Genomic DNA, 11,634 nt, shown 5'->3' with positions numbered 1-11,634 from the left:
AAAAACAACACTCTTTATGTTATGTAAACAATCGAGTAACAAGTAATGCTGTCTTATATTTGATCATTTATGATGATCAGTCACATTAAAAAAAAATAATTTGTGTTGCCATCAGACTCCATAAAGTATCTAGGATCGTTTGTATACATTTTATTAGGAGCACAATAAATATATGAATACAAAAGTGCAAGTCATGCAGGTGGGATCAGCTTGCTAGATTAGGTTATCTCCAGGCCCTGGTAAGCAGTAGCGTATGTATGCACACACGGGCTGTGTGCTATAGGGGAGGGGGCCTTATAGGATATCCCCTTCCGCATTCCTGGCATTAGGTGCGTGTGGGGAAGGATTTACATTCCAATTAAGATGTCTTTTAAGTGCCTAATGAAGGGGAGGAGGGACAGACCCTCCTTACACCTATAGTAGTGTCTCTCCAGTGTGACCGGCAGAGAGCTATTGTATCCCCGGTGTGATCTATCTAATCACAGTTGTTACACACCCCATATATTACACCGTGTGTGTGCCATGTAAGCAGCATATACAATAAAAGCGCTGGCTCAGGTCTCCCCCATACATGGAGTGTACAGGAAATGTGTAGCACAAAGCAGCCTGGGCGCACTCATTGTTACAAAGGCGTGCTTGTCTGACGTGCTCGCCTATGAAATCCTATCAAGAGTATACAGCCATAGCCATGTATTGTCACTTATTGTATACACACTGGCAGTCGGCCTTGGCCACCCACCTCAGATAACACTAATGGAATGGATGTTCACATACACTGCAGGATGCGATTAGTGCCCTGAAATTCCCTGCTCTTCGCCATCTTCATACACACAATAAAATGTTTCATGATTTAGTGTCATTTTCCTCTTGTTGTTGTTGTTTCACGTCGCCTTTGTAGAGAAATATCTCGTTCTTTATTCTTACTGGAATTGGGGACACATGTGTTACCATATTGATGAAGTGAAATAAGCCATTATTATAATAATGTGTATACGATTCCAGTCCCATGTGCATCTCTGCGGGTGGCAAGCGCCTGCTTTCATTGTAAAGTGGCGCCATTAGGGTTAATCGCGGTGCGGCTTTCCAGGGGGACCTAGAATGGCTATCTTCTGCGCTTTGTCCCACCCAGTTGTGCTATGTTGTGTTAGAAGAGTGAAGCAGCTGGTGACATGTCAGTAAGGAGGCAGCACTCCTCGGTGGTGTCCTGCAGCTGTCTCACTAGTGGAAGTACTAGTTCCTCCTTGGATCTCCATGTCATTCTTCAATTCATTCACGGATTGTAAACCAAAGAAAGGGCAAGTCATTGAGTGCAAGCCCTCCCCCTTCAGCTTCTCTTGCTATACCCCCCACCTCCTCCTCATCATCCCTGCCCCCTCACCTTCAACCTGATTGACTCAGCAGCTCTAGGGACAGAGGGGAGAAAGGCCCTGAGGGTCATAACCTCTGCAGTCTTCAAAGAAGCAGCTGTCAGGTCTCTCACTGACCAGCCAGGCAAGGTCAGGAGGAAAATAAACACTGGGCCCCCCGCTCTGCCCCGCACTCACAGGCAGTCCTGGCATATGGACACTACTATTCTAGAACAAAAAGATAGAATAGAATGAAAGTAGTCGTAATATTCATATATATGGTGAGCAGCACAGAGGGCTCTGGTGTCACATCCACCACGTGTTACAGGCGCAGCCATTTTCTGTATCTGCGGACTGTGGACAACGTTCAGCTTCCCCTCGTTTTTACCCGGGACTCCGCTCCCAGGAGAAGGGGCTGACATGGGGGTACACATTGGGGGGAGGCCGCGTGCACAGTGTGCGGCCTGCCCGCCACTCATACTACTTGGACATGTTTTTCCTGCCGCCATAAAATGGCTTCCCTGTGTCTGGATGCCGATCAGCAGGTGGCGGCCCATAGGATGTATATACTGCCAGTGCATGCATTTCTGGCTTCCTGGCTCGGGCGGGGGGAGACAATGGCTTCTCACTTTGTGTGTGACACACAAGAACCACACAGGGCCGCGCGTACACCATGGAACACGTTTATTACAGACAATAGGTAGCACAATACACAGGTACATGAGGGGTCCCCTCTCCTGCTGGACACTTTGCAGTCCGGCTCAGACTGATGCCCTTTCATCATTGCACTGCTTATTGTATTGGCACAGTAGTGCAACAGGGAAAGAGTGTCAGGCAGCCCGGGCGGTGTTAACTCTTTCACACTGGAGGAGTATTCAGCAGCCATGACTGGGTGTTGGGAGTGTGTAGGAGAGGCACCAGGCTGAATGGTGAAGCCCTCATCTCGCTAGTGAATGTATGAAGTGAGTGTCTGGTCACCACCCACTGAGCCCTTTTCCTGGGCCTCACAGGTCCCAAAAGAGCACATCCACAGACCACCTGAAAATAGCAGGATAGGCCACCCACACTCTGCCCCTGTGAGCCCCTCCTATCCATCTCTGCCTGCACTCAGCCGTCAGCCATCACTATCACACACACACACTGCCTCCTCACATTCTGCCCTAGGAAAACCTCGCTTTCTGCCCCTCCCAGACTAATGTTAGGCTCGCTCTCTCTTTTCTCACATACCTCAGACCAAACAGCTCATCACGTGATCTGCCATTACCGAGGGTCCCTCGCAGGGCTGCTGCGAACGGAAGGGGGGCAGAGGAGGCTATTGCAGATGCCTTAATCTGCACCCACTATTCCTTCAAAACTTTTACTACAATAATCAACAGGACTGGACCCAAAACTACATTACAACCTTAACCAAATTCAGTATTTACACATCCAAAGGAATTACATCTAAAATGATAACATCCAGAAAAATGTAGAATTTCTGCCCTTCGTGTTATTCTCCTATATAAAAGCATGCACCCTGGAGCCATTGTATGAGAGGTGTGGGAATCCAAAACACATAATAACAGATCAGATTACAAACATTATTATATAATTGCGCAGGAGTCATAGTCATTTTATCTACTCCAATCAGAACTTCATTCTCACATAACATTTCAACTTACTTCTATAGTGGGTTTATTAACAAAATAAAGTAGCTACTGCACATGACCACATTTCGCTCTATAACACTAGCGTAATAGCCATAGCATTGTATACAATATACAGGTAGTGTGAGATGGTGCACTTTCTGGATTTTGTTATTGTGAAGCTACACGGTGTAGCAATTTCACAACAGCAACAGTAACACAATATTATGAAGAAACAAAACAACCCATAATAAAAAAAGATACATAAGAGAAACAGTTTACAGAGTGATTCCAAATTCATGAACCAGTGTGTCAGGCGTTTTATAACTTATAAATTGCTTTCCGTAAGTACATAGAGAACATTGTTGGGAGGCACACACACATCTTCAGGAAATGTGCACAAGAGGGGAGGTTTCTCAAGGAAAAGACCCTATAAGCAATATTGCACTACTACTCTGATGTCAAAAGCAGAGGCAATATTGATAGGGTCTCTTCCCTAAGGGCAAGACGACACTGTCATAACACACAAGGTCTCACAACACCAAATACTGTACCTGTAGGGAAGGAAAGTTCAAGGAATTTAGGTTTACAGTAAGGAAAACACCATGGGAAAAATAATCTGACATTTTCTATAGGAACACTTAATTATTAAACCTGGCTACAGCAAGAACCACAAGAAAAGAACACAAAAACGTTCTGACATGGAATGTTTCCTTGGGCTCAGGAAAACCCTTTTATACATATTTGTGATTTTTTTTCCATAAATAAGCAGCAATTCCTGAAATATCTATCTAGCCAAGTGCTTTATAATATCTTATTGATCCATATCTCCAGACACACGTTATCCCTCTGTTCTTGCTTCATTTCTCCCACATGGCACTTGTGAAGTAATGTCATTTTATCACAGTTTACATACAAAAAAAATACATTAATAACATCACTACTTTACCATTTTCAACAAACTTCTACCGTAGTTGATGGCAGCTTTCTATTGATCCTGCTTGTTTAACCTTTCAGGAAATGGAGTGGATGGAAGGGGGGGTCTGTTTTCTCATTTTAAGGAAAAGAGAACCCCCTCCTCATCTACGACCCCACACACACCCTCCTTCTTCCACAATCCAATCCCCTCCCCCTCTACAACCAATTCACTTTTTTGACACTTGATTCTCCTCCTCTCCCTTCTCCTTTCTTCCCTTCACTGACTGGTTTTCCAGCAGATTAAATGAAAGTGGAAACGGGATACAATCCTGTAATTCATGGATTCCTGGCTAATGTATGCATTCCACATTGATCTTACTATTGCATTAAAGATTCCTCACGTTCCTCAGAACAGTGCGAGACAGGCTCAGCCTCCTTTGAAGTAGCCTTTTAACCAGTTAAGAAAAAAACCCTGATAAACAACTGATTAATGGCCATCAAAGGGTTACTACCACGGTATTGTGAATGCATACATAAGCTTTACCATTTTCTCACACACCACACACAAGATAAAGAAGGCGAAGGACGTTCACTGATAATAACAAAGTAATGTGTTTGATCTAGAGAAGAAAGAAAAAAAACATTTATTTTCCTTAAAAAAATATATATATATTTTTCTGAATATCCACTAAAATATCCACTAAAACACCGGCACGATGGAAATATGGGGGCGATCAGGGACAGCCAGCGACAAGCCACACTTGCAATGATGGAAGAAAGCTCAGGCTATTCACTGGTATTTCTAAACTGTATATACCACACTTGTCAGTGTGATCGCTGTCCTAATAAAGCCATCCATTCCGAGAATGTGTTGCCACTTATTATAACCAACTTTAAACCCAAGACATTAGCTAAACTCTGCTATTTATACCCCATGAGCTAGATCATGTTCACATATGTTTAGAAGCACATCCTCACTTTATCACATTTCAGGATTGGCCTTTGTCTGATTGGCTAATAATACACTGTGCTCTTTGGGATATTCCAGATTAAAGTTTCTCTGGATATTTTTGGGAGGTTACATCTGACGTCACTTGTATTTTTGATTTTCAGGCGATTTACTGCGTATAAACACCTGCCCTCAATAAGTTTTTGCGCACCATACATAGATGTGAGCTGCTGATTATCATAAAAAGGTAAAACTGGAAAAAAACACACACAAAAGAAAAATAATGTCATGTTGTTTTCAGTAGACAAGTTACACTTTGGGAAATTCCCAAAGGGTTAATCTACTCCTGTCTGTCCCTATGATTCCAAGCATTCCAGCATTACCTAGTTAAACCTATACAGCAAGCTAGTACACATCTCCAGATATACAGGGGATTCTTGTGCCATGCAGGATCCAACCTGCCCAGGTGAGAGCACAGGCTGTCAGCTATCCCTGTAATTCGCCTTTCGGGCTGGTTTTCACGTCTAACCACGTTGGACGCCCGGGAGGCTCCCCCAGCCAGGGTCCTTCATACCTATGTGACATATTTAGAGGGCAGCACACTGTCACTTCTAACATTGCTTTATGGTGCAAACCACTTTACTGAAGTTAGCAGCAAGTGTATAGATATGCAATATAGAAGTTGTGACCACCTGTCAATGATCTGGTCGCCTAAATAAACACAAACATCATTGCAATGGATAAATGCTCTGGTAATCAAAGCCAAAGCTAGTGCATTATGGAGAGCCTGGCTCCCTAGTGTATGAGGTGCTGGAGAGGGCATGAGGTTATTGCAGCAGCGTCAATGCTCACTCACAAGGGTCTGATGTGCACTGCGATCCCCTCCCTGTCCCAGGCCGCTTCCTACTCATGAGGGCTTCTTTTAACAAGTTTATGCAACGACAGGATGGAAGCTCTCCCGAGGCTATCCCCTCCCCCTGCTCAGCCCGACCTGATTCACTGCATTCCACAGCCCTCCCCCCGCCTGCAACCCGCACACACTACACACATACATGCTATACACAGCCCAGCACTACGTACAGACCCCTTTTACTTATAGATTCACATATATAGTATTGATTCAGACACACCCTCCTTTCCAACAAGACACAACATCAAATATCCATCTCATCTACACAAGTAAGTGTCATGGCTGCTTTCTGTGATGGAGCCCCTTCTAGACCAAGACATGGCAGCTGGTGCTTCTGCAGCATCAATCACTCCCATACACAAATCAATGGAATGCCATTTACTGCTTAGTATACATTTATGAAAAAAAATATATATTTTCAGTACAAGAAAATTGTAATTGCTCGCAAGAAACATCAAGTACATATTGAGCCTCCCTCCATTTCAGCATCACTACAAACCATACTGAGTGGTACCCATTTTTGATAGATATAGGGAAACACAGGTATGACCCATGATGTCAAAAGTCAATCTCAACCCTTTTATAGGCTGAGGATATAAGTACTGGCATTGCCCACACACTTACATTCAAGCTACTGCACTACGTTGTGTCAGGACAAAGCCATGGGGCCTAGAAAGAGTTCTAGATATAGTCGAGCAGTGAGTAAATTTTACTATATTCTTAATATAATTTTAATATACTACCATCTACATGAACCATCTACAGCCAGCTATTGTCCCTCAGGCCTGTATGCCAGCCATTTACAATGGGTATATAATAATTTCAGGACAGTGTATTTAGCTGAACAACTGCCATGCTTTACAATAAAACAATCGTGGAGCCTTCAATAAAAACTAAAGGCAAAACTACTAAACCTGATACATAAATAACATAAAAAAGACATAATGAGCAAAACATGGCCTAACAAAGCTAGTATGGGAGAATTTCTCTACAATGCAGCATCAATTTCACAGCTCCCTGCACAAATAACCAAAATACTAACGTATAGAATTGCAATTAGTACAGTAAAATTTCCAATGTCATCACCAGTTCATCTTTACCTAGAATATCTGGGGATTTAGCCTTCATATATAGCTTCAAAGTAGAGATCGTGCAATAATTAGAGAAAAATATTAAAAGGATAAATGTAAAATCGGTATACAAAATAAGCAGCTACGTCGTACAATGAAACCATAAATGCTCTGTTTATTCCCTACACACCCCTCCCTCAGGCAATAATGGGTTAAGATGGGATTCACTGGCGTATGGGTTCATTTTTATGCAGGTTGAAATCAAACAAAAACATATAGACCCCAACAGCCCCCCCTGCACAACACACTGGGGCGATGGCCGCTATAGAGGTGACAATGCCACACAGCACTATTCTACATATAAAACAAGAATAACAGAAAAGGGAAATGCACTGGAATGAAATGCTTTGACAATACTATTGCACTGCTTCATTAGAAAACACAGTAGTGCAACACTGTCAGAGCATCTCTCACCAGCTTATAGGGTCACTCCTATGTATATCCATTGGGTAGAGCAGCACAATGCATTATTGATGGGGGTGGGGTGGTAAACAAAAAAAATTAAGCTAAAACATATCTTTAAAAAATTGCAATATGCTGGCCTTTGTAATACACCATAACATGTAGAAATGGAGTTGAAGGAAATAGTCTAAAAGAAATGTTAATACTAAATTAATCACAGATGAGATATTGCTACTTTACAAATGCACAGGCCAACATGGCAATGCCTTGTCAGCGTGTACAATTTAGCAAACGCAGCACACCATCCGTATTAAAATACTGGTATATTCGATGTACATTGACACAAGAAAATAAACACTTCATTTAATACGGAGCATTCAGCCAGAGGTCGTGCAGCAAACAGCAGTATTGAAGGTTTAGATAATAAATAATGTACCATGCAAGGTGGCACTTGGGGCATTTAATCACAGATGCTCGCATGATATACACGTCCAATCCTAGACATATACATGTGATGGCAAGCGATGGGGCCCTGCCAACCAATGCCCTTTTAATATTGCACTGCTAATTACACTTTCCAGTAGTACAACAGAAAAAGGGCCGCGGATGACAGTGAAGTTCACAGATCCTATCGATGTGTAATGCAGAGGTACAAGGATGCATTTCTAGAAATGAGGGAAGGAGAATCTATACACACACACACAATGTGACAGACGAGCAATGACATTTTTGCTACGTAAAAGAAATATTTTGCAACCACTAAAATTAAACTGCAATACTACTAATAATACGAATAATAATAAAAACTTGGGTATATGAATCCAGAAAAGTGTCTGTCACCAGGTAGAGGGTCTACTCCGCTCCATGTCGGAAGAGTTGAGCACAGAGATGTCCAAGCCCGGGGATGGTGACATTATTGTATCGTTCTGCTGGAAAATGGAGGCGATGTAGGATGTGGGTGTGGGAGCATGCACACACAGACAAATACCCGGCCGATGTGCATCCACACATGTACTCGCGTCCAGCACAACTTCTCCGAGGTGTCACTGCTGCCCAAACTTTGTGGAGGTGACTTTGCGCTCGTCTTGTTCTGTCCCAGGACTACGAGAGGCTCATACAACACGGTGACCCGGGCAATCCTCCGCCGTGCGCTGCTAAAGTGAAAGAGAAGGGATGGGCGTAGATGTGCTCCATCCACTGCGGCTCCTATCCCGCTGCCCGCACACTGTGACCCGCGGAGCCCGCCAGCGGCAGCGCACGCAGCACTGACAGGCGCTCGCCTTCCCATCTGCCTGGCCCCTCCCACTGCCGGCCACCCGGGCATCTCCTGACACCCGAGCAGTCCGTGCAGCAGCCTGGAGGCCCCTCTTGGGTGTCTCCTTCCCTCCCAGCCGTGAGAGGGGACGCTGCCCCTCAATGCACTAATTGCTACTGCAGCCCTCACCACTCCCCTAAGCTCCCGCCATTTCCGCCCAGAACTCCCGGATGCTACTCACCAGTCCTGAGCCCCAAATTCATGAATGGTACCTGGGCGTAAGAAGCACCTCCTCCTGGAAAAGTTGACCAAAGAGGCTGACAAGGAGCCTATGGGCCACCTATGCTCCAGAAGGGCTCCCCGGGGGCTACATAGCTCGGCTCCCGGCCTGGCACCGGGCCTCCCTAGAGACGACACAAACGCTTCTCCTCCCGGTACAAACCTCATGGCCTCCCAGCTCCATCCTCCATCTTTGACTAGTTGACATTCAGCTCCTGCTTGGACAGATCCTGATTTGCATAGCCGTGCTCTCATTGGCCATGCCTTGCGCTAGTCTTTGCCACCTGAACGCCTATTGGCTGGAGCATAAGGATATTTAAAAATATTATCCGCCCCGCCATTGGTGGAAGCGACACCCGCGTCACCGCACGCTCTTTATTTTAACAATGAATGCACAAACACATTCTTCCATTCACAAATTTTTTGTTTGCCCGCCTTTTTTTTTTCCCAACTAGATTTTCATTGATTTGGGTCCCAGCAGAGGGGTCCTAGAGAGTAAACACATCCATGCGGGAGGAAACATACACAGCTCTCGCCCAGGATAAGGAGGAGGGGGAGGGGACGTGTTTAGGGGATCATGACCATAGCAGGGATAGGGGCACTTGGTGGGGACGCCTCATGTGCAAATTGCCCCTGACAAGACTTGTCGGGGGCACTTCAGGTTATTTACTATAGTGAAGAACAAGGCCAAGAACACAGACTGTATATAAGGGACAAGTGCCATGTGCCACACGTGGGCATGCTGGGAGTTGTAGTTCCACAATAGCTGGCAATTCCACATAGTCACCAGGCTCACTTCTAGATCTGCCAGTATACAAAGTCCACTGCATTCATAGACAAATACTAAGGGGTGAGATAGCTATCACACTTGCATCCATTCTTCTCTGTGTATCATGCAGATATGATTAGGCTGCATTTCTAAATTGTCCATTTTTCATTGAAAGGGAGGGGTTCTCGCCTTGGTGGACCTTTGGCAGGGTTTTTGGGAGATGGGAGAAGCAGTGGGCTGTGAAATCAGACATTCCTGTCCAATGGAGCTGAGATTATAGCATTGTTCTGTAGAAAAGGGGCTGCTTTTCTCTTCTCTACCCCCCTCCTCATCTACAGGGACCTGATTGTGCAGTTAATCAGCAAAAAAAGCGTTTGATGTAAGGCAGGGCGTGAATTCAAAAAGGCCATGGGGGGATTCAGAGGGGGGATTTCTTCTGTCTAGTGGAAATGTTATTCTGGTTTCAAAATGGTAGCCATTTAAAGATGCAATGTTCTCTGGGATTTAATGTTTACAGGGTGATCACACAACTAATTTGTTACTAAAGAGCTTTCCTACAGGTGGCAAAAAGATAACAGAGTCCTTGGAGGATAAGGTGAGACTATGGTATCAGCTATTTCTTATATGATCACTTTGGATTGAATGCAATAGTTACATAATTACGTTCTATTATATATAAAAATGTATCCATACACACTGGCAATAATATTGCTCTTTATCCAGGAGAAAGTATATTCCTGGAAAACTTCTCTAAGCAGCAAATGTTGCACTTGTTACATAAAAGAACTTACCTTCAGAATACAGGGAAGTGTCACTGGAGAGTGGATTAACCCTTAGAAAGGCGGCGGGCAGGCAGTGAACTGGTAAAATAGTAGATGAGCTGATGTTCTAGTTTCTGGACTCCTATTGCTGTACGAGCTGCCTCTCCTCTTCGCTCCTGTCTCACGTGTGTGCAGAGGAGTAGGAGGAGGGGAGATCCGGGTTAAATTGGGGGTCTACTGTGAAATAATGTGCAGGGATAACATTAGAGATAAATCAAGTGCTTTTGCCAGATCTTGTTTTCGCCAGTGCAACCGTCCATGTGGCGTCACAGAAGGCGGAGCCCCAAGTGTTTTCCCTTAAACTATATCTCCCAGTACAAGGCCTTCATCCAAAGTCCCTTTAACTCATTGCTGTCTAATGGTCACACTCATGCAGTCCACCGGTGCAGCTATGAATACTAACCAGGTGAAATAAGACTTACTCATCATTGGCTTTATTTCCTTTTTTCTTCTCAGAATAAATAATATTTATGTTAGGTTTAATACCATAAACAGATATTTCTCCCTCAAACAGCACACATGGGTCTTTTTCTTCAAAGCTTATGGAATATGTAATTGTCATGTGCTTTGTATGAATTATAGATGGTACACAGCAGCAACTAGTAGAAGTCGAATTAATAATTTCATAAAATAATGTAGGCATTATTGTGAATTATGGTGAAACAAAACTATTTTGTTCTGAAACAAATAAATGTTTTTTTTTCTATTTTATATATATATATCTATATATAGATATATATATATCATAACCCAAGAGGGTGGATAATTTCCTAGTGTTTGGAATATATTTGTATATAGATATATAAACAAAAATAACATAAAGGGAAACACGATCTGGAGGAATTATGAAACAGCCCTGTAATTTCCATAGCTATGTTTCACACACCTTCTTTCAGCAAATTACACATAATTCATTGTATCTGTCCAATCTATCTATTTACCTACACATGGGTGTTCTCTTATTTTAATGGTGCTGTTGTATGCATTGTAAGAAGAATGTGTGAATAACCTTAGTATTCCTCCCACAATATTACCAAAGGGTATGTCAGTAAAGACCATTGATAGGCTGTTTAAGATCTTTCCTAGAATGTTTGGAATTTTCCTTTAATTAGGATATTGCAGTCTGTGTTCTGCTAAATCCTCCTGTCCACTCTCACCAAGATGTTATTGATACACAACTGATAAAGGCAACATTAGACACTTTGTAGAACTTGAACATAATTGATTAAT

Source organism: Engystomops pustulosus, chromosome 1 (genome assembly GCF_040894005.1).
Source record: "Engystomops pustulosus chromosome 1, aEngPut4.maternal, whole genome shotgun sequence".
Lineage (NCBI taxonomy): Eukaryota > Metazoa > Chordata > Amphibia > Anura > Leptodactylidae > Engystomops > Engystomops pustulosus.
This window is presented reverse-complemented; position numbering follows the sequence as displayed.